Source organism: Acomys minous (genome assembly GCF_964271855.1).
Source record: "Acomys minous genome assembly, chromosome: 2".
Classification (NCBI taxonomy): Eukaryota; Metazoa; Chordata; class Mammalia; order Rodentia; family Muridae; genus Acomys; species Acomys minous.
The window spans coordinates 42,480,901-42,507,881 of NC_140484.1; the positions used below are offsets into that span (position 1 = coordinate 42,480,901).

At 42.2% G+C, this 26,981-nt stretch overlaps 1 pseudogene across 1 annotated transcript in view; it reads left to right on the forward strand.

The window, feature by feature from the left end:
- Window positions 1-16,236: 16,236 nt before the first annotated feature.
- Window positions 16,237-26,981, forward strand: part of LOC311609352 (large ribosomal subunit protein uL10-like) — a 28,762-nt pseudogene continuing 18,017 nt past the window's right edge. The window contains exon 1 of the transcript in view: window positions 16,237-16,322. The product of the transcript in view is annotated as a large ribosomal subunit protein uL10-like (transcript). The remainder of the gene's footprint in view (window positions 16,323-26,981) is intronic.

Sequence of the window (26,981 nt, forward strand, 5' to 3'; positions counted from 1 at the left end):
TACATCAAGAGCCGTCCAAAGTTAGCAAGCAAACAGTCAAATTAGAAACTGGACAAATTTTTCATCAAAAACACCAGCAGACATGTCACCAAGGCAGAGATACGACAAGTAGGCATGTGGAAACGTTTCAGCATCCATGGACCATAGGAAAATGAAAGGAAACCGAGGGAAGTGAAATCACCAGGCACCCATTAGGCTGACTAAGAAAAGGAAATGAAAACAGCAAGTGCTGGCGAGAATTCAGAGAAACGAGTGCAAGTGAAGGACGCAGCGAGAAGGAGGCTCTCAAAGACAGGAAGAAAGGTCCCTATCTAATGCTGCTTCCTTTACAAGTGCAGAAGTCGCCTGTTCAAAGTGATGAAGAAGCAAGTGGCAGGTTGCAGAGCTTAAGCCAGCTGAGATTTGGAACACAGAGGGAAGAGGGCGTTTAGTGGAAACGGCGTAATGCCCACATTTCTAACTCTCACCATACTGCCTACAGCGCTGCCCCAGAGGATTCCGCAGCCACAATAAAAAACAGGTTCCATATCTGTGCTGTCCACTCTCAGAGCCCCGCCCCCTCACCTACCCACGGCTGGGGGTACCGGAAGTGTGGTGAGTGCTGTAGAGGAAGTGACTTGTATCACATGCAATTTTAATTTCCATAACCATATGCTGTTAGCATGTTCTCCATCAGAAAATGAAGATAAAGGTGTTCATAGTAGGCTCTAAGTTTTTCCTTTAAACTTATTTTTAATATTTTTAATATTTGATTTTATGTGTATGGGTAATTTTCCTTACACTTAGGTATGAGATCTACATGCATGCCAGAAGGTGCCCAGAAGAGGGTGTTGGAGTCCCTGGAACTGGAGTTACAGAAGGCTGTGAACCATGTGGATGCTGGGAACCAAATCTGTGTCTTCTGTTAAGAACTCCTAACAGCTGAGCCATTGCTTCAGCACCTGTTAGATTATTTTTTAATTAGCAGGCAAAGTATTAGGTTTCATTATGATTTTCCAAACAAAATCTGAGTTGACTCTCCCCACCTCCACCTTCCCTGTTTCCGTGTCCACCCTGGTACCATCCCTCCAACTTCCTTTCCACTTTCAAGTCACATGTGTCCTTTTTCCCTCCCCTTTTCAGGATCTCCCTCCACTTTTAGTCTCCTTTCTTGTTTCTTAGACTTTCTCTATACTCACATTCATTTACATCCGTACATGCATTTAAAACTGTGATTCATATGTGAGGGAGAACATGTGTTTTGTCTTTCTGAGTCTGTTTCCTCATGTAATACAATACTTTACAACTTATCCATTTTGCTTCAAATATCATAATCTCATTTTTCTTTATAGCTAGTAAGCATTTTCATCATCTACTCGCCTGTTGACGGGCATCCAGGCTGGTCCCATTTCCTGACTACTGTGAATAGAGAAGCACCATATATAGATGTGAAAGCGTCTCTGGGGTCAAATAGTGAAGGAACGTGCATTTTCAAATACAATATGGTCCTTTTGCCTAGTTAGTAAAGATCCAGGCCTAAAACTCAAAGCACATAATTTTCTTCCCAGTGCTAGTCATAATTCTGAAATCTATTATACAATCCTTGACCCTGAAGTATCAAATATCAAGCATTCTCAGCATTCTTCTACTATGGTTTCTGACTTTCAAATCTTCGTCAAGCTTATATCACAAACGGCCTGGCAGCACAGTAGTAGTGAAGAGTAGCCTTGCGGGGTTGAGCAGCATGCCAGTGTACATGTTTCTCAGAGTTTTCTAAGCCTGGAATGGACTTTGGAAGGTACGTGAGCCTGCCTGTTCTTGTGGTACAGCTGATGTGCACAGGCTAAGGACAGGATGCTCTTCAAACCCAACCTCATCCTGTACCATGCTCCCCATAGTTCTTGGGGCCAGTAGACCTTCCTGACCTTGGGACCCTTAATAAAGAACTTCAAGGATAGAGACAACATGGATGATGGTTTAGAGTTAACTATCAACTTGATGCAGCTTAGAATCATCTGGGAAGAGATGTTGGAGTGTGTGGATTGTGCTTGGCCTGTGGTCATGGCCTATGAGGGGTTTTCTTGAAAAAGTCCACTGAAGTAAAACCCACCGTGAAGAATGTGGATCATGCCATTCTCTGGTCTGGGCTCTGGGCTGTATAAGACTAGACAAAGCCAGCTGAGTATCTAGCAAGCAAGCAAACAAGGACGCACGTGTTTATTCTCTCCCTGCTCTGGACTAGGAATGTGATGCTCTAAGTTCCCGCCTTGACTTCCCCACAGCAGTGGACTATAACCTTGACGTACAGGCAAGACAGACCGTGTCCTCCCTAAGCCACTTTTTGTCATGGTGTTTTACTGCAGAAGCAGAAATGAAACTAGAACAGAGGTCAACACATGAAGCCTAGGATCGGTGCTTGCTGTGATGTAGGTGTTGACTATGCTCTGAAGGTCATTGTGCTAATGGCTTAGATTCCAGCATATCAGCACTACTGGGGTGTGGTGGAACCTCTGCAGAGTAAGGCCTAGAGGGAGGAAAGGAAGTTTTGCAATTGAAGAGATGCCCTTGAAGGGCATTGTAGGACCCTGGTTTTCGTATTGCTCCCTGGCTCATAAAGTGAGTGGCTTTCTTTCAGTAATGTTCCTACCACTGTGTGCTACTTTGTCAGAAGCCCAGAGCAATGGGGCTAGCTACTTGCACTAGAACCTCCAAAGCCATGAACCGAAATATTCTCCCCCCTCCCCCATCCCTCTCCTTCTCCTTCCTCTCCCCCATCTCTCCCTTTCCCTACCCCCCACTCCAGTTATTAAGACAGTCTCTGTGAATTAGCCCAAGATGGCCTGGAAATCAGTATGTTTCAGACAGGCAGACCTTGAATTCACAATCATCCTGCCTCTGTAACCCTGGGATTACAGGCATGCGCCACCATGCCCAACGTTAGCCTTTTCCTGTTTAAGCTGATGATCAGAGACATTTCTTTTATAGGGACACAGCACTTAAAACACCACCCTCTATCACTAGGGAGGACCACCCTACCTAAAGATCAACTTCAATATTCACACCTGCTTTCCTGCAAGTCCTTGTCCCAATCTCTTTGGGTCCTAATCAGTCACATGACCGTAAAGAACAGGGAGCACCTATGATAAAAATATAACTAAGACAGTCCATATAGTACCAAACCTCCCACTTCAAATGGTGCAGGAACTTATCAGATGACATGCGCAATTTTCTATCTAGCACAGTGGTTCTCAGCCTCTGAGTCTTGACCTCTTTGGGGGGGTCAAATGATGCTTTCACAGGGGTTAACTAAGACCCTTAGAAAACACAAATATTTATATTACTATTCATAACATAACATAACATAATTTTATGGTTGGGGAAGGTCACCTCAACATGAAGAACTATATTAAAGGGTCGTAGCATTAGGAAGGTTGAGAACCACAACTCTAGCACATTTTCACCAGAAACCTAAAACCACCAGGAAAAGCTGCTATGCTGGCAGGCTCTAGAAGAGATTCTTCCACTCAGCAATTGTTGACTAAACTGTTGGCTAAAGAAGTTCCTGGGGCTGCAGCTTCCTGACACATGACTGGTTAAAGTGATCTTGGAAATGGAGACAGTAAGGGATGAGGAGTGTGTGTCCACATACTGTCTTCCCAGAGATGCTCCTCGGAGTGCCTGCAGCACCTGGCCTTTTCCCTGTAACCGGAGAGCTTGGCTGATGCCCCTCAAGTGTTTTGCTGATGGAGAGAGGAGCTTAGTGGAGCCTTTCAGGGATAGCTTGCACATTAAAAATTGATGTAGCACTTTAAAGTTTAATATTTAAACAAAATGCTTAGTGTTTACTGGTACTGCACATTTTCATAGGTTTAAAAAGTTGGGGGGAAACTTTAGGGCTGGGAAAGTACCCAAACCACTTTAATATTGAAGGTATATGTTCCTAAAAAGTCAATTCAGGTTCTTTGGCTTTTGTCTATTCTATATAGCTTTTTTTTTCTCTCTCTCTCTCAGCCTGGAGACGATATTTAAGTTGGGAAGGCTGCCTGCACTCTCTTCCGGTAGCCACAGGTATTGGATGCATCCCAGTTCTCTGCTTCTACACTAGCCATTCCCAACTTTTATCTCCACAAAACCTTTGAGGGTTGCCATTAACAGTAAGTGATAGTACAAAAATCCAATTATTTTAAAAAATTCATGCACATTAAACAAAGTTGTTTGTGACAGTAAAATAAAATGTGCACAGCGAAGACAAAAACTGACCAAATCATCAAAGTGAGGGCGTATGATAGATGAGGAAGAGGAAGGAGGCGGTGTAAGAGAGGGAGGAGGGCTGCCTGGAAGGACTAGGGTCACCTGGCATGGAATAGCCCAGCTAGAGGCACATGGGAGTTGCAGGAACTGAACAAGTGTAAGCTAAAAAAAAAAAAAGATTGTGGCTACCTGCATGAGTTACACATGGGGTGGTCCTGTTGCAGTCCACCAGCACCTTCTGCATGTCAAATGTGTCAGGGCAGAGTGTCGGACACTACAGGGGTGTTTCCATTTGAGTAGCAGTTAAGGCTCCAACTGTCAGGTAGCAAAGAAGAAACTGGTTTAAGGACTGTGAGCCAGGCCACAGAAGTGACAGAGGCTGGAGAAACTGGAAGGGTTCTGATTGGTTATGCTAGGGTCACACTCCCTGTCTCTCATATTCTAATTTAGGAGCACGAACAAGCAAACCAGTTCAGCAACAATATTTTTAAGTGTAGTGAGGGGTAGGTGCTATTCAGCCAGACAAGCCTGCCCTCCTTCAGGTACAGTCTAGTGGGCACTTGGATACAAACAGCTAGTGATGAGGCCTAGGAAGACAAGACTGTGTAGAGTCACGACACAGTGACTATTGTACACATGATAACCAGTAAATGTGGTATTGCGAAGACGCCACCTGGCCAGGGACTTATAACAGGTGGAGGAGTAGGCCATAGGACCATCAGAGAAATGGTGTTGCGGTGAACGGTGGTGGCAGAAGTCAGAGTCAACAAGGAACCGGAACCCATGCCGAAGCAGGAGGGAGTAGTGCCAGGGTGCATTTTCCATACCTGAAGTATCTTTCCACTCAGCGCACATCCCACTGGCTGGTGGCCCCGACAGATTCATCCCTTCCCAGTAGATGAACATCCACAGGAATCACTCTTCCTGTCTGGTTTGGTGGGGAATCTATCAGAGTCCTGATCAGAATCTGCATTTAATGGCCAAAAGACTTTTCAGCACTACACTTACTCAGGCAAATCATCTTAATAAACCTTTGCATTAAAATGTATGATGATCTGGGAGGTATCGTAGGCACCCACCGTGCTCACGCTCTTCAGCATACAAGGGCATTTGAAATGGTCCATCAGGCTTATCAGGGAGGAAGAAAACTTAAAGATGGGAAATGCTTTCCAACCACGCCATTCCAGGCTTTTGATAGAATAGAAAAATCAGGAGGCGATCCGGCTCATATAGAAAATTTATGTACTTGCTCTTATCATTTAGCACGCTGTACTGAGAAGAAGCAAGCAGGAGATGTTTTTAAACTAGCTGTTTGGGAATGGCCTGATAAGGAAAGCTTGAATCACTGGGGATGTGACTCAGTGGTAGTGTGCTTGACTATCATGAATGAGGTCCTGGGTTCAATCCTTGATGAGGGAGAATTAGAGGAAAATAGGTAGATAGCAAAAGTGAAAACTGGAGTCCCTGAGATGTCACTTCTTGTTCCTAGAGGACAACCAGAGGAGAAAGAGGAGACAGTATCTAAATAGGACCAATGGGGGTAAGGAAAGGTTCTGGAGGCCCACGCAAGCCAGCGTCTGTTTAGGGCTCCTCCTGCCCCAAAGGGATAAAGCTTCTGCTTTAGTTTTCTTTATATATTTTTTTTATTGATTTATTCATATTACATCTCAGTTGTTATCCCATCCCTTGTATCCTCCCATTCCTCCCTCCCTCCCATTTTCCCCTACTCCCCTCCCCTATGACTGTGACTGATGGGGACCTCCTCTCCCTGTACATGCTCATAGGGTATCAAGTCTTGGTAGTCTGCTATCTTTCCTCTGAGTGCCACCAGGCCTCCCCATCCAGGGGACGTACATGGTCAAATATGGGGCACCAGAGTTCGTGTGAAAATCAAACCCCACTCTCCACTCAACTGTGAAGAATGTCCTGTCCATTGGGTAGATCTGGGTAGGGGTTCGAAGTTTACTGCAGGTATTGTCCTTGGCTGGAGCCATAGTTTGAGCAGGACCCCTGGGCCCAGAACTGCCCACCATAATGTTCTTCTTGTAAGTTTCTAGGACCCTCTGGATCCTTCTGTTTCCCCATTCTCCCATGCTTCTCTTACCTACAATCCCAATAGGATGTCCTCCCCTCTGTCCTACTTTCTTGAGGAAAGAGAAGATATCAGACTGCTTTAGTTTTCTCTGTGGCTTGTCTTCAATCTTTCCAGACTTGCAATTCTTTGCCCATTGCAGAGAATTAGCTCAGGATTTGCTGGATGCCCTCCAGCACCCCTGCCACACCAGTACCTGCTTTTAAAGGAAAGTAAAAAAAAAAAAAAACAACAACAAAAACAAACAAACAAAAAAACTCCTTGGCACGTAGATTGCCTGTTTTATTTTGCTGAACACACACACACACATACACACAGACATACACACACATCTGTATGTGTATATATATATGCACTCGTACAGCAGAGGTTTGACTTGAGAAGACTCATGAATCTTTCAGATAGAAGCTTTGAGAGAGCTTCTCTCTCTCTCTCTCTCTCTCTCTCTCTCTCTCTCTCTCTCTCTCTCTCTCTCGTGTAGCAGTTGGCAACACTTAAAATAATGGTAGCCCCATTGCTTCAAACACTCAAGGTTCATAAACCATCTTTCCCCTCTTTCAATTGAAAATGGACATGTACTGGTTTAGAAAAAGGTAAAAACTTGGACTTGGGATATAGGTGAACGCTAGAACAAAGGCTTCGCATGGACGGAGGCCTGGAGGTGATTGCCAGGCCTGCAAAAACAAATGAAGTGTGGTGCCTTACTCTATGGAAACCTTGGGGCTTCATCTGTCATTGCAAGTCAATCACCTCTGAAGAGTTAAGAATCAATTAGTTAAATGAAAGAAATCTTAATGAAAATAATTTCCATGAATGTTCTCTTGTCTTCATACTGATGAGAGCACTAAATTGATTATATAATATGTCAATTATCTGAGTACAACATCCCTTTATTGTTGTATAAGACAGAGTATTATATTTCTTCCTGTATTAGTCTCACAAAGAAAAATGAAACGTACATAAGTGCCAGGAGCTTCCAGGAAAAGGAAGTATACATGAGTATACAACCGAGAGGAAGAAAGAATTCTTTAGAGAAATTGGACCATTTCTCTGCTTGTTCTGGGAGCCCTTATACCTGGAACATCCTAATAATTGTCTCATTATATTGCTGAGCTCAAGTGAATCCTCCAATGATAATTATTGTGTGACTATTCCCAGAAAACAAGAACAAATACCTATTCACCTTAGATGGGGTACTGATTACAGGCCAAGGAAATCAGTCCACCAAGTGTAGCCTAGTGAGCCAAGGAGTTCATTGACAGTTCTTAGAAGAGTATGGGTAAGGGGTTAGTTACTAGAGCACAGAAGGATCAAAGGCAGCTGCATCACTGAAAAGCCCACCCCAGAATAGGTGATGATTTAACAAAAGCTGCATCCCTGTTGCTCCCTGCATGACTGGCAGATAGCCAGAAAGATGGAAGTCTCTCCTCAGCAATTGTCTATTGATTGTGTAAACTTGAGGAGGGGCCTGTGACTCTTGTAAGTTTCAGCAACTTCCTGGGACTTGTGAGGTTTAGTTCCTCCTGAGTCCCTGCTCCTTTCATGGGGACTGTTTCAACATGGACGAAATTGCTATACAGCTGCATAGACAATTAAGCAAGGTTTATCTCCTAAATGGTTATTTTTGACATATCACAATGAGATCTATTATTGTGTTTTATAAAGAAACAAATAGAAATTCTAGCAGTGAAAATTATAAAGATATAAATGAGTAATTCACTTTATCTACCTCAAAGCAGATTAAACACTATAAAGAAGGAGCTATAAACTTGAATACAGGTCTATAGAAACTATATAACAAGAATTACCAAAATAAATAAATAAATAAAGAGTTGGGGAGAGTATAATAAAACTTGTGAGATCTGAGGAAAACGGTGGATATCAAAAGGAAAAATGAGAAAATAAAAATAAAGATAGTAGGAATATTTAGATATAATGAGCAACAATTTCCCAAATCAATTAAATACATTAAACAGAATAAACAAAGATCAACAAGCCTCAGGAACTTTAAAATGTTTAGGCATACCAGAGTCAGACAGGTGAATAAGATTCATAAAAGTCAAAGAGAACAAGGTTTACATTGCACGTGACTGGGCCATCGGCACCCCATCATGAAAGAGGAGGGCCCATGAGCCTCCCTGAATGTCTACTACACAGTTAGTGGTGGATATGGGAGAAAGAGACATGTTCTTCAGTTGTCTTGCCATTGGTAAGGTACCTATTTGCCTATAAACAAATAACCCTTCCTCTGTCTCAGTCTCTCTGTGTGTCTTACACACACACATACATACACACACACACACACACACACACACACAAAGAAGGGAAGCTAGCTGAAAAGAAAGGATTGTCAGGAATGGAAGAGGAACAAGTAAGGGTAGTTAGGGATAAGCATTATCAAAATACATTATGCATGTGTAGGAAAATGTCATAATGAAACCTATTACTATGTATAATTGATGTATGCTAGCTAAAACATAAAAAAAAATGCTCAGAGAGAAACAACACATTATGCACAAGGATCAAAGACACAAGTGACGCCCAATCTTCCATCAGAAACAATGGCAATCAAAAGGCAGTAGAATGACACCAATAAAGAGCTGGAAGACGACAAGAACAAAAGTCTATTTAGAATTCTGTATTCCACAAGAAGATCTTCAAAGCTGATGGCAAAATAAAGGCCTGTTTAAGCACATAAAGGCTGAGAGAAGCCGTCACAGTGCCTTGTCTAGGAAGCTGGAAGGTGTTATGACAGAGGGAAACCTAATCTACAGGAACTTAATGGCATCCCCCAAATAATATTTGGATAAATATGGAGTATGTTTTATTACTTTCTGCCTTAGTTGACTTTCTGTTGCCATGACAAAACATTCTCACCAAAAACAACTAGGAGAGAAAAGGGTTTATTTGCCTTACCCGCTCCTGTCACTGTCCCTCACAAAGAGAAGTCAGGGCAGAAAGCCAAGACAGGGACCTGGGGACAGAAACTGAAGGCGAGGTCATGGAGGGACGTTGTTTACAGGCTTGCTCCTTGCTACCTTTTTTTCTACTTCCCAAGATGACCTACCTGGGGTAGCACCACGCACACTGGGCCAGGATCTCAACGTCAATCATTACTCAAGAAATCCCCCTACAAGCCAATCTGAAGGAGGCCTTTTCCTCACGGAGCTGCCCTCTTCAGATAGCTTTGTATCAAACTGACCAAAAAAAAAAAACCGAAAAACAAAAAACCTATTCCTCACACTTTCGTTTTACTAGTCTCAATTTTATTTAAATGATTTGATTACTTAAATCAAGTAATAACTTGTTCATTCAAAAACGATCCTATTATACATTGTAAGTGTTGCTCAGGGAGGAGGGAACTAACTTTCCTGATTCCACCCCAAATTGATTTTCTTATATAAACTATAAGCTCAAGGCAACCAGGTAATTGATGAGAAAGTTTCTCTTCCTATTAGATAGTGGTCAATTTTGAGGTTTTTGTTGTTGTTATTGTTGTTTTTAAAAGAAATCAACAAGCCTGGGTGTGGTCACACATGCCTTTAGTTCCAGCACTCGGGAGGCAGAGGCAGGTGGATCTCTGTGAGTTCAAGGCCAGCCTGGTCTACAGAGAGTGTGCCAGGGCAGCTAGGGCTATTCAGAGAAACCCTGTCTTGAAAAACCAAAAAAAAAAAAAAAAAAAAAAAAAAGGAATCAACGTAACTCTTCACAAATTCTAATGATTTAAGAAGACTTGGACAAATATAACCAGTGGCAGCTAGCAAAACAAAAGAGAAGCAAGCTTTCCACTCCTCTATATACTAGCAAATACAGTTTAACCCAAACCTCAACAGTAGATCCCCATACAAATCCACAGAGAATGTGGAGAACAGCGCATTATATGTGAACTTTTGGTGGGGAAAAAAATCCTAATTAGTTTGTTTTCCTTTAAAAAAAAAGAAAAGAAAGATGCTTATATTTTTATGTATTATTCTATAACGATAAATACTAAATATGCTGAAAATTGATCATGGGCCTTAAACATAGTGGAACTGAACTAGTGTCTCTCGATAGCATGGAATCTCCCCACCGTTCTTGGGGATAAGGTACAATAGAATGTGGTGAGTAAAGACAAACCGGCTCCAGGAGAAGAAAGGCCAGCCTAGCGTCTCCACGCCACTCACCTAAGCCTGCCAGAGAAATGCTGCTGAAGCATGTCTTACTCAAAGAACTGGAAACCATTCTTGATTCTCCAGGCTGCCTGCTCAGCTGCAAACACCACCTCAGTTCCCAACCAGGAAGAAATGGCTAGAACACAGCAGGGACTCTTCTCCTCTCGAACAATGAAGCCACACCATTTAAAGCTAGTGCCTCAAGGTCCTCTGCAATGTGGTGACCATCCCATCTACTTGACAGGAAAATGATCCTGACTGCACACTGTCTTGACTGAGGGGGTTGTTCGTAAGGTTTGATCTTATAGCTCAGTTTTCTACTATAACAAAAAAATAAAAAATAAAAAAAATTAAAAAAAAATAGGGGGGTTCCTTAAAAAAACCTCCAATAAAATGAAATGCACCAAGAGATGAAAATATGTCTCCCATAAATATGTCTTAAAGAGAAGCAGAGAGCAGCTGCAGCAGCATTTACCACACTGGCTGATCCACTCTAACTCATCCACCATAACTGATTTAATATGAGCATATAATTAGTACTGTTGATTACTATCTGGTGCCAGATATCCCAAATGCCCCACCTTCATGCTAATTAATCTTGAAAACTTTCCAAGCTTTCCCTTACCCTGCCTGCCTCTGTTTCCTGCATCGGTGAACACATAGCATTTTATCCAAACAAATCGAACAACAGCAGCATCACTAGGTCTTGCACACAGTTGGTACTCAGTAAATGTTTGTTTATTCAAATCACTGCTCCTCCATCACAGTGATGCTCATTAGAATGGAAAACCCACAGCCAAGATTGAGGCTTGGGTCACTAACTGGCAATTGACTTTAGGGCAACTTGTGTTCAGGTTCCTAGTGAAAACTAATCTTTAGAAAGACCCAAGGAATCACTGCAGGATAATTTTCTGGTAGACCCTAAGACATACAACCCCACACCATTAAGCGTGTATCCATACGTCATTGGTTGAATGAAAGTAGTAGACACAAAGGAGAAACCAGGCAGAGACTATTTATACACTTAGCCTGAATGACTGAAGAGGGTAAGTGTTTTCTAATAGTTAACATGAGCCTGGTTTTATGGAAATATTTGTGAGGTATAGTTGTTAAACAACGGAGCAAATACTACGTTCAACAACGATGCTTCTCTCACCTAAAGTCTCAATATGATGTCCTCCCATCTGACCCACTGTCCTGGTATGTGAAGACTTTCATGGGACATGCCCCTTGGGCTAGTGTCTCGAAGTAAGTGAGTATATACCATTTGACTCTTGCTTCTAGGTGAACTCACTCATTATGATAATTTCTAGTTCAACATCCTCTGCATGTGTGGCCCCGTCCTCATTCTGGCCTGCCTTTTAAAGAATCCTGCAAAAAAAATTAACAAACAAACAAACAAACAAAAAGAATCCTGAAGCACAATGAACACAGCACTCTGGATTCCAAGAGCATCCCTTCCCAGAGTGGGAGACTTCTTCCAGGAGCCTCCGAAAATTAGTGACTCACGGTTGTCACTAAATAGTAGTGCTACAAGGGACAAAGGTGCTGGTAAATAGCAAGGGTGCCAGGTCCAAAGGTCCAGTTTGAAACATCTTCTGTCACTCCCAGCTAAGGCAAGTCTTGCAGCTTTTATTCACACATGCAACTCTCCAAGTACTTTAAGCCTAGTTCTTCACCAAGCCACCTTCTTCTCTGCTTTACTGTGAACATTCTCAGATGAGTTTTTGTCCCCTCCCTCATTTCCTCTTCACATTTCCCCTATAATGACATGATACAATCTCAAGACTCTGAACTCAAGGCCAATCAATATTTCCTCAAACAAATAAGTATTAAATGCCTACAAGAGGATGTCTATTTTGATTTAAAGGAGATATTCTTATATTCACCAAAAATTTAAATGTATATATTTCTATGCAAAAAAATATGTATCTACAACCTTAAAACATAAACAAAAATTTAAAGTCAGCAATAAACCTGAAAAATATTCCAATAAATACAATAAATTAACATTTATAAATACTTACATAGAGGTATATCTGCTACTATATTTTTATATAATATGTATACTATATAAGGTAAATACTATAATCTATATAAATAAATAGTATCTGTGAATATGTAATTCACATGAGTAAAAATAGGTGTGTGATACATAGTCAGTGTTCTAATTAATCATTTAATTGGGACTGGCTTACAGATTCAGAGGTTTAGTCTATTGTCAGTATGGCAGGTAGCATGATGGCACACAGGCAGACATGGTGCTGGAGAGGCAGCTGAGAGTTCTACATCTGGATCCATAGGCAGCAGGAGAGAGAGAGAGAGAGAGAGAGAGAGAGAGAGAGAGAGAGAGAGAGAGAGAGAGAGAGACTGAGCTGGTATGAACACTTGAAATATCAAAGCCCACTCCCAGTGACACACTTTCTCTAACAAGACCACACTTCCTTAATCACGACACTCCCTGGTGACCAAGCATTCAAATCTATGAGCTTATGGGGTGCATTTCTATTCAAACCACTGTAATGTGTTACTGGAATATACTGATTTTTTATTTTTATTTTATTAATTTTTTGTCTACTTGATACAAGTTAGGGTCATCTGAGATAAAGAAACTTCAACTGAGAAAATGCTTGCATCAGATTGGCTTATAGGTCAGTCTGTATTAGTCAGAGTTCTATAGAGTAACAGAATTTATAGTTAAGTTCTTGTCTATGAGCCAATCTGGTGGAAGTATTTTCTCAATTGAAGTTTCCTTTTTCTCAGATGGTCCTATCTTTAGATAGATAGATAGATAGATAGATAGATAGATAGATAGATAGAGGATATATCTTAATGACTTATATTACAGGTTGTGGTCCAGCTAATCCAGAAATGGCTACCTATAAATGGAAGGTCCAAGAATCCAGTAGCTTCTCAGTCCATGAGACTGGGTGTCTCAGGTGCTCTTCAGTTATGCTGGAATCCTAAAGAAGTGGGCCCTAATGCCAGTGAAGCAATGGACTTGCTAGTGTGATGAGAGCAAGCAGGCAAAGAGTAAAAGTTTCCTTCATACATGCCCTTATGTAGGCTTCCAGCAGATGATGTGGCTCATATAAAAGGTGGGTTTTCACAGTACAAAAGATCTAGATTAAAGGTGTGTCTTCCTCCCTCAATGATCCAGATTAAAAGTAGGTCTTCTGACTTCAAACTAAAGCAAAACTCCCTCACAAGCATACCCCTCCATTTTGGGGGTGAGGGCTAGTTAATTCCAGATGTAGTCAAGCTGACAACCAAGAAGAGCATTAACACAAATCTTTGGGGCATTTTCTTAGTTAATAATTGGTGTGGGAGGGCCCAGTGCCACCTGTGGACAGTGCCACCTGTGGGCAGGTAAAATCAAGCCAGGTAAGCGTGAAGAGCAGGTCAGTAGGCAGACTTCCTCATGGTCTGTGCGTCAGTTCCTGCCTCCAGGCTCCTGCTTGAGACCCCATTCTGGCATCCCTTGATGATGGAGTCTAACCTGTAAGCGTAACAACCCACTTCCTCTCCAAGTTGCTTTTGGTCATGGTGTTTATCTCAGCAGTAGAAATCACATGAATACATCATCTTGCTAGTGGAGAGATGAGAAAGACAATCAACATCAGTGTTTGCTCTCCACAAGTGCACTCACATGTAACACAACCCAGACCTTAGTAGGCCCCTAGACTTCAGCACAACTGATTCCATGATGGAAGTACATTCAGGCTGTAAAACTCAACACATAGACGGATGGCACCACTGGTCAAAATGAAAATAAAGACCTAATCCATCAATGTTCATACTTCTGGGAAAGTCTCTAAATGTACTAACCTTACTTTTCAGCTTCTGTAGTTCTGTCTGGCTAATTGTTCTTGTTAACTGAATCATGTCAACCCAGAACATAGTTCTTGTGCTTTAAGCTCTCCCTGAGAAAAACCTGGAGATACACTGGAATCCCAAACACCCAGTGTAGCCACTGGCCAGCTAATAAAGGGCTTTCTATTGGCTTAAACCCATATCCAAGGAGTATTTTCTGGTGGCTACCCTACAACACACTGCTAAGAAGAAAACGGGCAGGCTAAATGACTGACTTAAACTTAACTAACTCAAAGAATCCAGTTATAATTTAAAGAAATTGAATTAAAGAAAACCAGTTTTAAAGATAAGAGTGATAGTGTGAATACATCGTATAGGAGATAAATAGGAAGTTAGAGGATTAGCTAAAAGGCAGGTGATATTTGAAAATGGCTTTCAGTTTTCTTAGATATAGCTATGGTCAATTACAAGAAATCTTTCAATATTAGGAGTTACATGCTGAACGACGAGGACTAAAGTGCCGTGATGTCATTTCAGAAACAAGAATATATATGAAAAATACTTCCACTTTGAAAGATGCACAGCTGTATTTGCCAACAAAGATAAACTAGCTATTCCAAATGGCTCATTATTGATAGCCATAATTTTACTATTGAATTGAGTCACACCCCATCAAGCAACACGCATGACAGTAAAAGAGCATGAGATGAGATGGTCTTTAAAGGAAAGATAAGATGATTTCAGCTAGTATATTAGAGCAAGAAGAGAGAGAGAGAGAGTGTGTGTGTGTGTGCGTGTGTGTGTGTGTGTGTGTGTGTGTTGCACACATGCATGTGTGTTGAGAGAGTATAAAATCTCAAAAATATTTTTCTGAAAGAAATTATCAGCATCTTTTTCTTATATTGCTAACTTAAAATTTGTTTAGGGGCCGGGGATATGGCTCCGGGCTCACAATTAAATAAAGGCTCTTGTCACTGAGTCTGACATTTAACCTGAGTTTAATTCCCAGGGCCCACATGCTGAGAGGAGAGAGCCAACTCCCACAGGTTGTGCTCTGACCTACACACACATCATGGCATGTGCATGGGAGCTTACACACGCATACACTGAAAAACACAAACCAACTGAGCAAATGTAATTTTAAGTTTTTACTTAGTGGCTGCAGAGTGGTTAAGAGCATTGGCTACTCTTCCATGACAGTTTACAATCCTCTGTATCTCCAGTCCCAGAGTATCTGACACCCTGTTCTGGCCTCTGAGGGCGCCTGGCTTGCAAGTGGTGTACAGACGTAAAAACAGACAAAACACTCAACACACATTTCTTTTTAAGTTTCTACTTAAACTGAGCAGTGTTGAAGGTATGACTTGTTCCTTCTTGCAACAGATGACAAGATGCAAGAGGGAGCAAAGGGAAACCAGAATTAAAGATTCAGATAACTCTCCGCATATCTAGATTGAGAGAACTAAGGACACTTGCCCTAGAGAGGACATCACAGGCATCACAGGGCAACCGTACACTACAGCAGTGGTCCTCAGCCTTCCTAACGTTGTGACTCTTTACTACAGCTCCTCATGCTCTGGTCCCCCGTCATCCCCCCCCCCCACCAACCATAACATTATTTTCACTGCTACTTCACAACTGTAATTTTGCTACTGTTAGGAATAGTGACGTAAATACTTTCGGAGATAGAGGTTTGCCACAGGCTGAGAACCTCTGAGCTAAGCAGGAGCTGTGATTTATGGGCCCACTCATTCATCTCAGCAGAAGCCACAAACAGAGGAGGCATGGCACCTGCAGAAGCATTGCCTGCCATGATAGAAAGGGACGGCTATGGCAAGCAATGAAGGCCGTGGCACTCCCAGGTTGCAGGCCAACAGTGGTAGCTAGCTCTGAACATGCATTATCTTACAGAAAATGGTAAGTGGTGCTGCCATTGCCATGCCCAGGGACATGGGGTCAGAGGTGGAGGTCACTGACCTGGTGGTCCTGGAAGACAAGGTCACTCCTATGGCCCAGGATGACAGTGGAATCTTTCAGTAGGAATTGGGACTTGCTTAAATACTGCCCATTTCTTCCCTCCAGTTTCTCCCTTTTAAAGGAAGCCCGACTCTCCTGTGCTTGTCCCACCACAGTACTTTGGAAGTTGAAACTTCACGTGATTTCAGAGGTTTACAGCTAGGCAAAAAGTCAGCTTCTGCATGAATCACAAAGTGAGTCTCATACACACCTCACTTATACAATGTGATACACAACATTTACATGAGATTCTGCCCCTGGGATTGGTTCAGACTCTGGGGTGTACTTGTCCTCCCCTGTAGTGTTCACTTCAGCAGCCTTCTCAGAAAGAAGCCTCTGCACTGTAGCAAGACAATTTTTTTCAGCACCTCAAAGAAGTAATGTGCTTGGATTGTTTTCATACTGATCTTCATTTTTTTTCCCTTCTTGATCCTCATCATCAGAATCGCCTTCCCAGAGACTCTTAAGTACCAGTGGGAATCAGGAGTCCATGGGTTTCCAACAATTCAAACTGATTAAACTGTTCAGAAAAGTCCAGAGTCTTCTGGGTTTGGTTCTTCATCATCCCTTACTTTTTCCTTTTCCATTTTTGCTACTATTCTAAATAAAAAGCATTTCATGAACTAGGGTGCAATCTTTCAAGAGGTGAATTATGTCAGCATTGTATGATTCGCTTCAATCTTTCACAGAGTAACATGTCTTTTTTTTTTTATCTATTTTATTGGGGTTCTTATACCTCTACCTCCCACCCAATCCTTATCCACCCTAATCCCTTCCAATCCCCCAACACTAGATAGGAGAGAAAGAAGGTTATATGGGAAAAGAGTAAGCATATGTCTTTTTAGAGAAGTAGTTCCTTGAGGCGGGCCCAATCTTCATAGTCAGGATATCTAGCAGGACAGCAAACCAGCAAACCAGCAGCAGCAGTAGGCAACAGCTGCCTTCTACTTCCTCAGAGCCTACTCTCAACAGCCAACCTCCAACCCCCAACCCCAGCCCCCTCCCCTGTCCCTCCATGGGCTCTGGCATTGTATATCCTCTCTGAGTCCCCAGAACTAAGGTATCTGCAGCTGGCAAAGATCACACCCCTCTCAGAGCCTGCATGGGGCAAATAAATAGTCTGCTGCTGTGCACAGCCTAAAGCAGCCTCATATCCCACGCCTGGGATTCAAACAAAACCATGTTTGCATAACATGACTCCCACTACACACACATATTCCCTCATTCAGTTCACTTTATTTCTCTTCAGATTTCTACGTAAGGCCCTTACAGTTTCTCCAGTCCCATCCTATGTCTTCAGACCATTGTTTCTCACTTTACAGCCCAGTGTTGGTCAGCACAACTGCCCTTCACAGCAACCCTTAAAGTAGTATGATCCACATCTTTTTCTTCTTTATTTGTTTATTCCCCTTACATCCTAGTCCTAGCCCCATCCCCCCTCTCCTCCAGTTTCACTCTCTCTCTGTCTCCCTCTCTTCCATTCCCTCTACCCTATTCCTCAGAAAAGGGGAGGCCCCCTTTCCCATCCATCCCAGATCATGAAGTTGCATCAGAACTGAGTGTTTCCTCTTCCCCCATGGCCTGGCAAGGCAATCCTGCCAGGGGAAGTGATCAAAAAGCTGGGAACACAATCCATGTTAGATACAACCCCTGTTCCTGTTACTAGAGGCCACGTATGAAGCCTGAGCTGCCCATCAGCTACATCTTTGTAGGGGGCCTAGATCTATAAGAAAATCAGCCAAGGCATGGTAGTGCACACCTGTAATCCCAACACTCAGGAAGACAGAGGCAGGCATGACTCTGTGAGTTCAAGGTCATCCTGGTTTACAAAACAAGCCTAGGACAGCCAAGGCTACACAGAAAAACCCTGTCTCAAAAAACCAATCAGAAAAAGAAAAAGAAATCCCAGAAGACTAGAGGCAACATGGCCAATTCAAGGATCACTCAAGGTTACACATGTAATAACTGAGCTAACCTGAATTAGGGCACAGGCACTCTTAGGGTTTCCATGTTTAATAGATGCATATTACTACAAACAATGGTTACCATGTGCCCTGGTTGCTCAGCAGCAGCCCCACTCTTCATACCATTTCATTTGTGTTGATGTGATAAAATGTCTTGACTAAAGCAACTTAGGGGGCAAGAGATTTTGTTTTTTGTTTTCCTCACAATTCTAGAATCTACTAAAATAGGAAAATCAAGTCAGCAAAAAATTGAAGCAGTCACAGCAGGCTACCTGGTCCTCTGGCTATGACAATCCTCTCTCTCTCTCTCTCTCTCTCTCTCTCTCTCTCTCTCTCTCTCTCTCTCTCTCTCTCTCTCTCTCTCTCTCTCTCCTTCCCTCCCTCCCTGCCTCTTCATGATGTTCCGTGGGCCTCAAGTGTAGGGTTGTTGTTGGTATATCCTTTGGGGCTGGGAACCCCAGTCAGTTTCCGTCTACATTTTTATTAGTTTTGAGTCTCTGTAATTGTTTATACCTGCAGCAGAATAGAGACAGTGAGCAGTGAAAGCTACGTTTATAAGGATAAGGCATTTAGAATAAGGTTGGGAAACATACTGGTTTAGGAAAATGGCAGTCTTCCTTTAAGAACCATGACCTCAACAACCATAGGTGGTTGGCTAGGTTCACAGTATTAAGAACAAGTTTTGAGGACTGGAGAGATGGCTCAGAGGTTAAGAGCACTGGCTGCTCTTACAAACACCCTGAGTTAATTCCCAACAACCACATGGTGACTCACAACCATCTATGATGAAATCTGGTGCCCTCTTCTGGTATGCAGCTGTACATGCAGGCAGGACAATGTATGCATAGTAAATAAATAAATGGAGGAGGAGGGAGGAGGAGAAGGAGAAGAAGAAAAGAAAGAAGGAGGAGGAGGAAGGATAAGGAGAAGAAGAAGAAGAAGAAGAAGAAGAAGAAGAAGAAGAAGAAGAAGAAGAAGAAGAAGAAGAAGAAGAAGAAGAAGAAGAAAGTTGTTGTTCTTCCTGAAGTGCCACTATTAAAGGTTGTCTTGCTGGCATTGTGGTTCATAGGCATCACAATTGGGTAGGACTGCTGATTGGTTTTCTCCTTTAGCAGCCATCTTAGCCCTTTCTAGTACCATGAAAGCTAGTCCTTAGGGAGGAGGCTTTTGGGACAGATGCAGCTCAAATCCTGTGAGTCACATGTCTGAAGTTTGTGGCGTCTTCAACAATAAGGACTTACCTTCAACTTCTGGGAGACAGCCAAGGGTAGCAGAAATAACCTATATTGTTTTGGGAGTCTCTTGGACATCTCTGACCAACAACTAAAAAGGAGATTTCTCACGCTTGGAACTGGAGGTTTTGCCAGATCATCTGTGGCTCTTGTGGACCACTGACAACCCTAAACAGGCTCATACTATTTCCTCACAATGGCATGTTCAAAACCATTTTATCTCTTTCAGTTATATAAACTATTGCTGGTGGCTACATTTAATGTGTTTGTTTGTTTGTTTGTTTGTTTGTTTGTTTTCTTTAAGATAAAACCCTAAGGAACTTTAGGTGATAGGCACTGAATATTTAATCCTTTTCAAAGTTGTCCATTTATTTTCTTGTAAGATTACACAAGTATGTTTTATTTGTTTGTGTGCCCCAAGAAAGGGAAGGAGATAAGGAAATGAAGAGGGAGCAGGGAAGGAGAAAAGCAAGGAAAAGAAAGGAGAAATCTACATTCTCACCTCATCAGAGAAATCCATTTGTAAAGTCCTTTCACCAGTCACATAGAACACTTGGTTCACCTCAAGACTTCTGAGCTCCAACACACAGGGCCAATGGCCATGAACTGGAAAGTCAGTGTCTTGGACCCTTTCAAGTGGCTGGCAGAGCCCCCACAACTAATCTGTTGGCTCCTGCTCCTTCTGCTCAGTGGTCAGCACCTATCAGTATTTGGGACCTGAGCTTCAGTGGTGATAAAACTTGCTGGTCGCACAATCAGTAGATAGCAGACAAGCTGTGTGGCCAGTCATCCCACTATGCCACCTCAGCTTTCACAAGTACCAGGTACCTGAGCTTTTGATGATGCTCCTCATTGTGAGCTGGCTTGTTTCAAATGCATCTCCTATTATTATATGCACATAATTGTAGAAATTTTGAAAGTGGGAGGGAGGAATGGGGTGAGGGGGGAATACAAGTGATGGGATAACAATTGAGTTGTAATCTGAATAAATTAATTAAATAAAAAAATAAATTTAAAAAAATATATGGTTATTTCAAAGGTTTTTTTTTAAAATAAATAATTCTGCTACTGGCACTGATGGAAACAACGCACACAACAAAAATATCATCCCAAGAGCACACTGAACAAAACAAGCTAGACAGCAAACCGTACTGCTACCCAGCTCCTTTCCCATGGGGGTCCAGAACCAGCTGACCCACTGTATCCTGATAGGAACAAATCAATGGTGGCCTGAGGCAAGAAGGCACCTTTGGGGCAATAGAAATGCTGCGGATCCTGACCATGATGCTGGTTGTACTGGCATTCACGTTCATCCAAACTCCCCTCAGTATTCCATATATATTGTGCCCCAATAAAGTTTTATTAGACAAAAATACGTTAGCCAAACACTAAATTCTAATCTGTTCTGTTCATCATAACATACCTGTACACGCTTTTAATTAATTTTTGTCTTACATGTCTGAGTGCTCTGCCTACATGCATGCATGTGAATCAAGTGCACATCTGATGCTTGCAGCGGCCAGCAGAGAGCATCAAACCCCTGCAACTGGCATAACAGAAAGTCATGAGCAGTCATATATAGGTGCTGGGAACCAGAGTCAGGTCCTCTGCAGGAGCAGTAAATGCTCTTAACCACTGAACTATCTCATCGGCCCCTGGAAACATCCATTTAAAAAAGAAAAAGAAACAAACAAATACAAGTAAATAGTTAACAGTTCTTTTCTTATTTTGGTGTTTAGCCACAAGCTTCAATTTAAAAAAAAGAGAGAGAGATATTAGCTTAGACCTTATTATTATGTATACAGTACTCTGCCTGCATGTACACCTGCCCACCAAAAGAGGGCACCAGATCACATTATAGATGGTTGTGAGCCACCATGTGGTTTCTGGGAATTGAACTCAGGACCTTTGGAAAGGCAGTCAGTGCTCTTAACCTCTGAACCATCTCTCCAGCCCCCATTCTTATAGAACAGTAAGTTCTACAGATACTAACTACACTAATGGGTGAAAGAAAAGTGTAGGCACAGAGCTGAATGGGAAGCTCTTCCTTCTCCACGTCACACATCTGTACACCTGTCTACAAGTGAGCTGAGGGCCTGGCCACTTATGGCGAAGGGCCAGGCAAGATTGACTGAATGTACCCTTGGTGCCCTGTCCTAGAGCATCTGTGCAGCCTAGGTAGATATCTACACTACTGGTCAGGACTGAAACCAAGAAATTTGCACTCCCCTACACACACACACACACACACACACACACACACACACACACACTTTGATCTGAAGGCTGCCCCTCTGGTGTAATCTCATGCACTACAGTGTGAGTCAGCTCCAATTGCCACTCAGCAGAAACACCACACCATGATCTGTGCTGCAGGGCACCATATGTGGGAACTACAGCGCCCCCTGGAATGAAAACAACTATTTATGTGACATTTATATTGAGCTAGCAATATTTTAAAGCATACAGGAGGGTGTGGGTAGACTATATGTTCTTTTATATAAGGAACTGGTGCATCCATGGATTATGGTATATACATGGAATATACAGAATACTGAAAGGGCACCATGGTCCCAATATCTCCAAAAGATATACTTGATGATATGTGAGGCATTCCTCTGGACACAGGTAATCCAGAATGTTGGGTCATCTGAGGTCAGGTGAGGCCTAAGAATATGGCACTAGCATCTAAGAGTGAACTCACCAGCTGAAATGTAAGCTTGGAACACCTGGCTCTACAGAGCACTTACTATGTCCTAGACATTGTTACGGCCTCTTTAATTCATTTACTTATTAATGAGGCACAACAATACTTAACTCTTATTACTGATGAGAAAACTGAGGCAGAAAGCGGTGCAATACCTTGACCAAGATTAATGAAGGGATGAAGGCAGAAAGCGAACCTGGCTATCTGTATCCAACACTCAGGCTTCCAGGAGCACTGCAATACCTTTCTTTGCACACTGTGGGTCCCACGCCCACCAAATTCAAACGCTGAGATGCTACCCCTAATGCTGTAAGAAGGTGTGGAGATTAGGTTATAAAAATGGAGTCTTCATGAGTGCAATTGGTGTCCGTAGTTGTCTTCTGTAAGAGCAGGGCAGGACGCCAACATTTCTGAGTGAAAAGCAGGCCCTCACCAGTGCCTTGACTTGGGTGTTCTCACCTCCAGGACTCAGAAAAATAAATTGTTTCTTTGTAATCATCAAATAGACTGAGCAACCCAAATTGATTGAGACATGTATGTTAAACCCTTGTTACTCAGAGTGGGTCCACGGGTCAGCCACATTGGCATCTCCTGAGTGCTTAATGAGTCTGTGATGCCCCTCCCAAACCTGCTGCTTTCAAACCAATATTTTAGCAAGATTCAGGAGGTCCTTCCCAGGTGGAAAAACAGCATTCTTAGCTTTACTTTGTTTTTGCTTTGGTTTTAATCACACACTACTTTGGTATTTTGTTAAAGTTATGGACCCTGAGCATAAAAATGTGCAAAGGATTTTGAAGATTTCACAGATTTGTGGGGATTCTTTTAACCTTTCTGTAGAAAGTTTAAAGGTGCTGGGAGGCAACCTTTATGAGTTTCTTGCATTCTTACATTTAATCTTTTAAATAAAGCATTGGTAAGCTTGGGAAAGTTAAAAAGTTGCCCTAGTCATAGCAAGAGAGAGTAACAGAGAATCAATCCAGACACCCTGCTGTCCTCTCTATAACTGAGCAGTTCTACCAAGCTGTTACAGGGGTGACCCAGCTACAGGAATCTCAAGTATGCTCCTGACGGATCTTTCTCTCTCTGAGAAGATCATCCCCTGTGCCTTCAGCGCATTCTTACAAAACACTGGTGCAGTGATATGGAAGGACCACTTTCTTGAGAGGGAAGTGGCCCAGATTGATCCTAACAGTCTGTGTGATGAGCTATGTCCCTCCTGGATGCTCCATGTATTTACGTGACTTACTTCCGACCTGCGCAGCCCTTAAGCATCATGCCAGCTCAGTGCTGTCACCTGTGGCATTATCCTGCTTAAGCCACCTGGTCCAGGAGCTTTCATTCCGCTGACCAGGTGATGTATTGCTGATAGTTTCTTGGTTCTCTGTGCTGAAAAGGAGCCAGGTGAGGAACAGGACTGATGGGGCCTGCCTGCCCCCCAGTGGCACAGGGGAGCACAGGAGGAGGATTGCATCTTCTTTCCCTGGTACAGAAAATCACTTCTGGTACAGTAAGTCTCTTTGGTTTCTAATCCTTTATCTAACACCCCTGAGAAATTTGAGTTCTGTAGATGTAGAATCATGATTCCTACTGGACAAGAAGCATCCTTACCTAAGGGCAGATGAACATAAACTACCTGACTCATGGAGAATTATAAAAAAGCATATACAACGCAAACATTTTGTCTATTTTGTATTTATTTATTTTTGCTTTCTTGTGACAGTCTCATGTATCCCATGCTGACCTTGAACTACTGATCCTTCTGACTCTACCTCCCCAATGCTGAGATTAAATATATATAGCATGCCCACAGCTAACACTGTTATTTCCAATTCAAGCATTCCACCTGCATATATAAACCAACTTGAGTTCACTTTTGGCTTCTGTCTTTAGAAGCCAAAAGCAGTTCTTCTTTTAAAATTCCCAGCAGCATGAAGTCAGGGTGAAGGCTATATTGTTTGGCTTCTGGCTCCAGTCTTTTAGAGCATCCTATGGAGGGTTGTTTGTTGGAGCATCCAATGGAGGATTGTTTGTTGGAGCATCTGATAGAGGGTTGTTTGTTTCCGAGCTTCTGCCTTTGAAGTAGCAACCTTCTAAAGAAATATGATAGTAATATCTTTATAGATGTATTTTCCTGGTCAAAATTTTTTTATTTTTTTCCAGCTACAACTAGTGATGCAAGTCGATAATTCCAGCTATTTTGGATGCTAACACAGGAGAGTTACAAGTTTGAGGCTAGCCTGGATCACAGAGTAAAGACAAGGCCAGCCAGGTCAAGTTTGTCTCAGAACAAAAAGTGGGGTTGGGGGAGCACTAAGGGTATAACTCAGGAGTAAAGTGCTTTCTGAGAATGTACAAGGCCTTAGGTTCAATGCTCAGTACTAACGAGAAAAATATCAGTTTTCCTAGACAAAGCAACTTTTCCTGGAAAATTCATTTTTTCAATTCTAATCATCTGAGCTAGTTTTCATGGAAACAATCCTTTTTATCACCTTCCATAGAGTTATCAAGCCACATAATATTTAACCAAACCAGGTAACTATAGGAACAAGTGCAATCAGTACAGGGAACTTTGGGGACAAGCACAAGCAATTACTGGCTAATGTGTGACTCAGGCAGCTGCAGAGGACATGAGCCACCATGAGTCACAGAGAATCTGAGAGCATTCGTCACCCTGGTGAATCAGACAAATAACAGCCAGTTGGGAGAGTTCTTTTTCATTTTTATTTAGTATGTATGTGTGGATCTGTGCAACTTTCTGTGTACCATATATGTGTACAAGCCCAGGCCTCCTGCAAAAGCATTAATTGCTCTTACTTGCTGAGCTATTTCCCTAGCTAGCCCTAAAGAGGAAAGGTTCTGTTATAATACACCAATTCAAGCCCTCTCTATTGAAATTTATTTCATTTTGTTTTTAATCTTGGGGGCAGTGAGCCCCATCCCTATATCATATCCAGCCTCCAGGCCTAACCTGGACCACACATCCTGTATGCCAGTCCAGACTACTAAATCCTTCAACCTCTAGCTAGCTTATGCCGTATCCAACATCCCAGCGAGCCCAGTTTGCACATCCTGTGTTCTGGTTCAGTGTGGTGTGTTCCCTGGTCCCTAGCCTACCCCTAGACCTCCCACCAATCCCTAGACCTAGCTTTGGTCACACAGACTATATGTCAGCCTAGCCTTAAGATTATTTAAGACCCTGGGCCATCCATGTCATCTCCACACTTAGAGACATAGCTCAGATACCACGGCTTGCACATCAGCTCAAGGACACCCAGCCATTTGTCCCATTCACATGCGTTCTTGCTTACAACTAAATTGGGTTCACCCCATTCCTCTAGTCCAAAATCAAAACTGAGTGTCTAAAGGACTGGCCTTCCAGCTTCTCATACCTAATCAGATATCAGCCAAGCATAGGCAACAATAAAAACAAAAACAAACTTCCACCCAACATTGGCAGCCTAGATCTCACATCAGACACCCAACCAATGAAGGAAGGCACATGGCCATGTCTCCTCTCTCTCTCTTGCGCTCTCTCTCTCTCTCTCTCTCTCTCTCTCTCTCTCTCTCTCTCTCTCTCTCTCTCTCTCACACACACACACACACACACACACACACACCACAAGCAATATGACAGAGCAAGACACTACGTCCGCCCCCCCCCCAAATCTACCACTCGTGTGGAATATTCTCCAGTGAGAATTACTTAGATGAACCCCAGGACACAGTACTTAGAAGAACAATAACAAACTTCATCAAAGAATTCAAGGAGTTTTTTTTTAATGCCAACAAATAGCCTAGTGAACTTCAAGAGAATAATAATAAATGACAGAATGACATCCAAGAAAACATAAGCATATAGATAAATAAAATGATAAAAAAAATAACAGTACAGTAACTGAAAAATAAATTCAGCAAAAAAGAGAAATATTGAAGAGAACTCAAGCTGAAATTTAAAAATTTTAAATGCCATAACCCTGTTTAAAAACTCAGGGGAAATTTTTACAAGTAGAGTGCATCAAATAGAAGACAGAATACAGAACTTGAAGATGCAGGAATTGAACCACTCAAGCAAATAATATTAAGAAGTTAAAACAGGGCTGGAGAGATGACTCAGAGGTTAAGAGAAATGACTGTTCTTCCAGAGGTCCTGAATTCAATTCCCAGCAACCACATGGTGGTTCACAACTATCTATAATGTGATCTAATGCCTTCTTCTGGCCTGCAGGTATACATGCAAGCAGAGCACTGTATACATAATAATAAATCTTTTTTTTAAAAAGTTAAAGCAAAGGAAAGAAACATGCAGGAATTGTGGGATACCATAAGAGTAAATATTTGGGCTGAATTATAGGCATAGAAGAAGGAGAAAAATCATATGTCAAGGACATAGAACAAATCTTCAACAAGATCATAGAAGAAACGTTCCTAAAGTAAGGAAAGATATAGCCACATAGATACAAAAAGTACACGGAATTCCAAATAAATGAGACAAGAAAAGAAACTCCCCCACAGCATATTATAGTTAAAAAACCAAATATGCTGAACAAAGAGAGGGTCCTGAAAGCTGCAAGAGAAAACCCACAAGTTGCATATAGAGGGAAACCAACTGAATAGCAGCTGATTTCTCAATGTAAAGTTAAAATCCATAAGAGTCTAGAGCTATAAACTTCAAGTTCTAAAAGGGCACAGATTCCAATCTACATGCTGTACCCAGCAAAATTATCTGACATAGTTGAGGAAAGAAAGGCTTTTTATAAACTGGCTAAAAGGATTTAT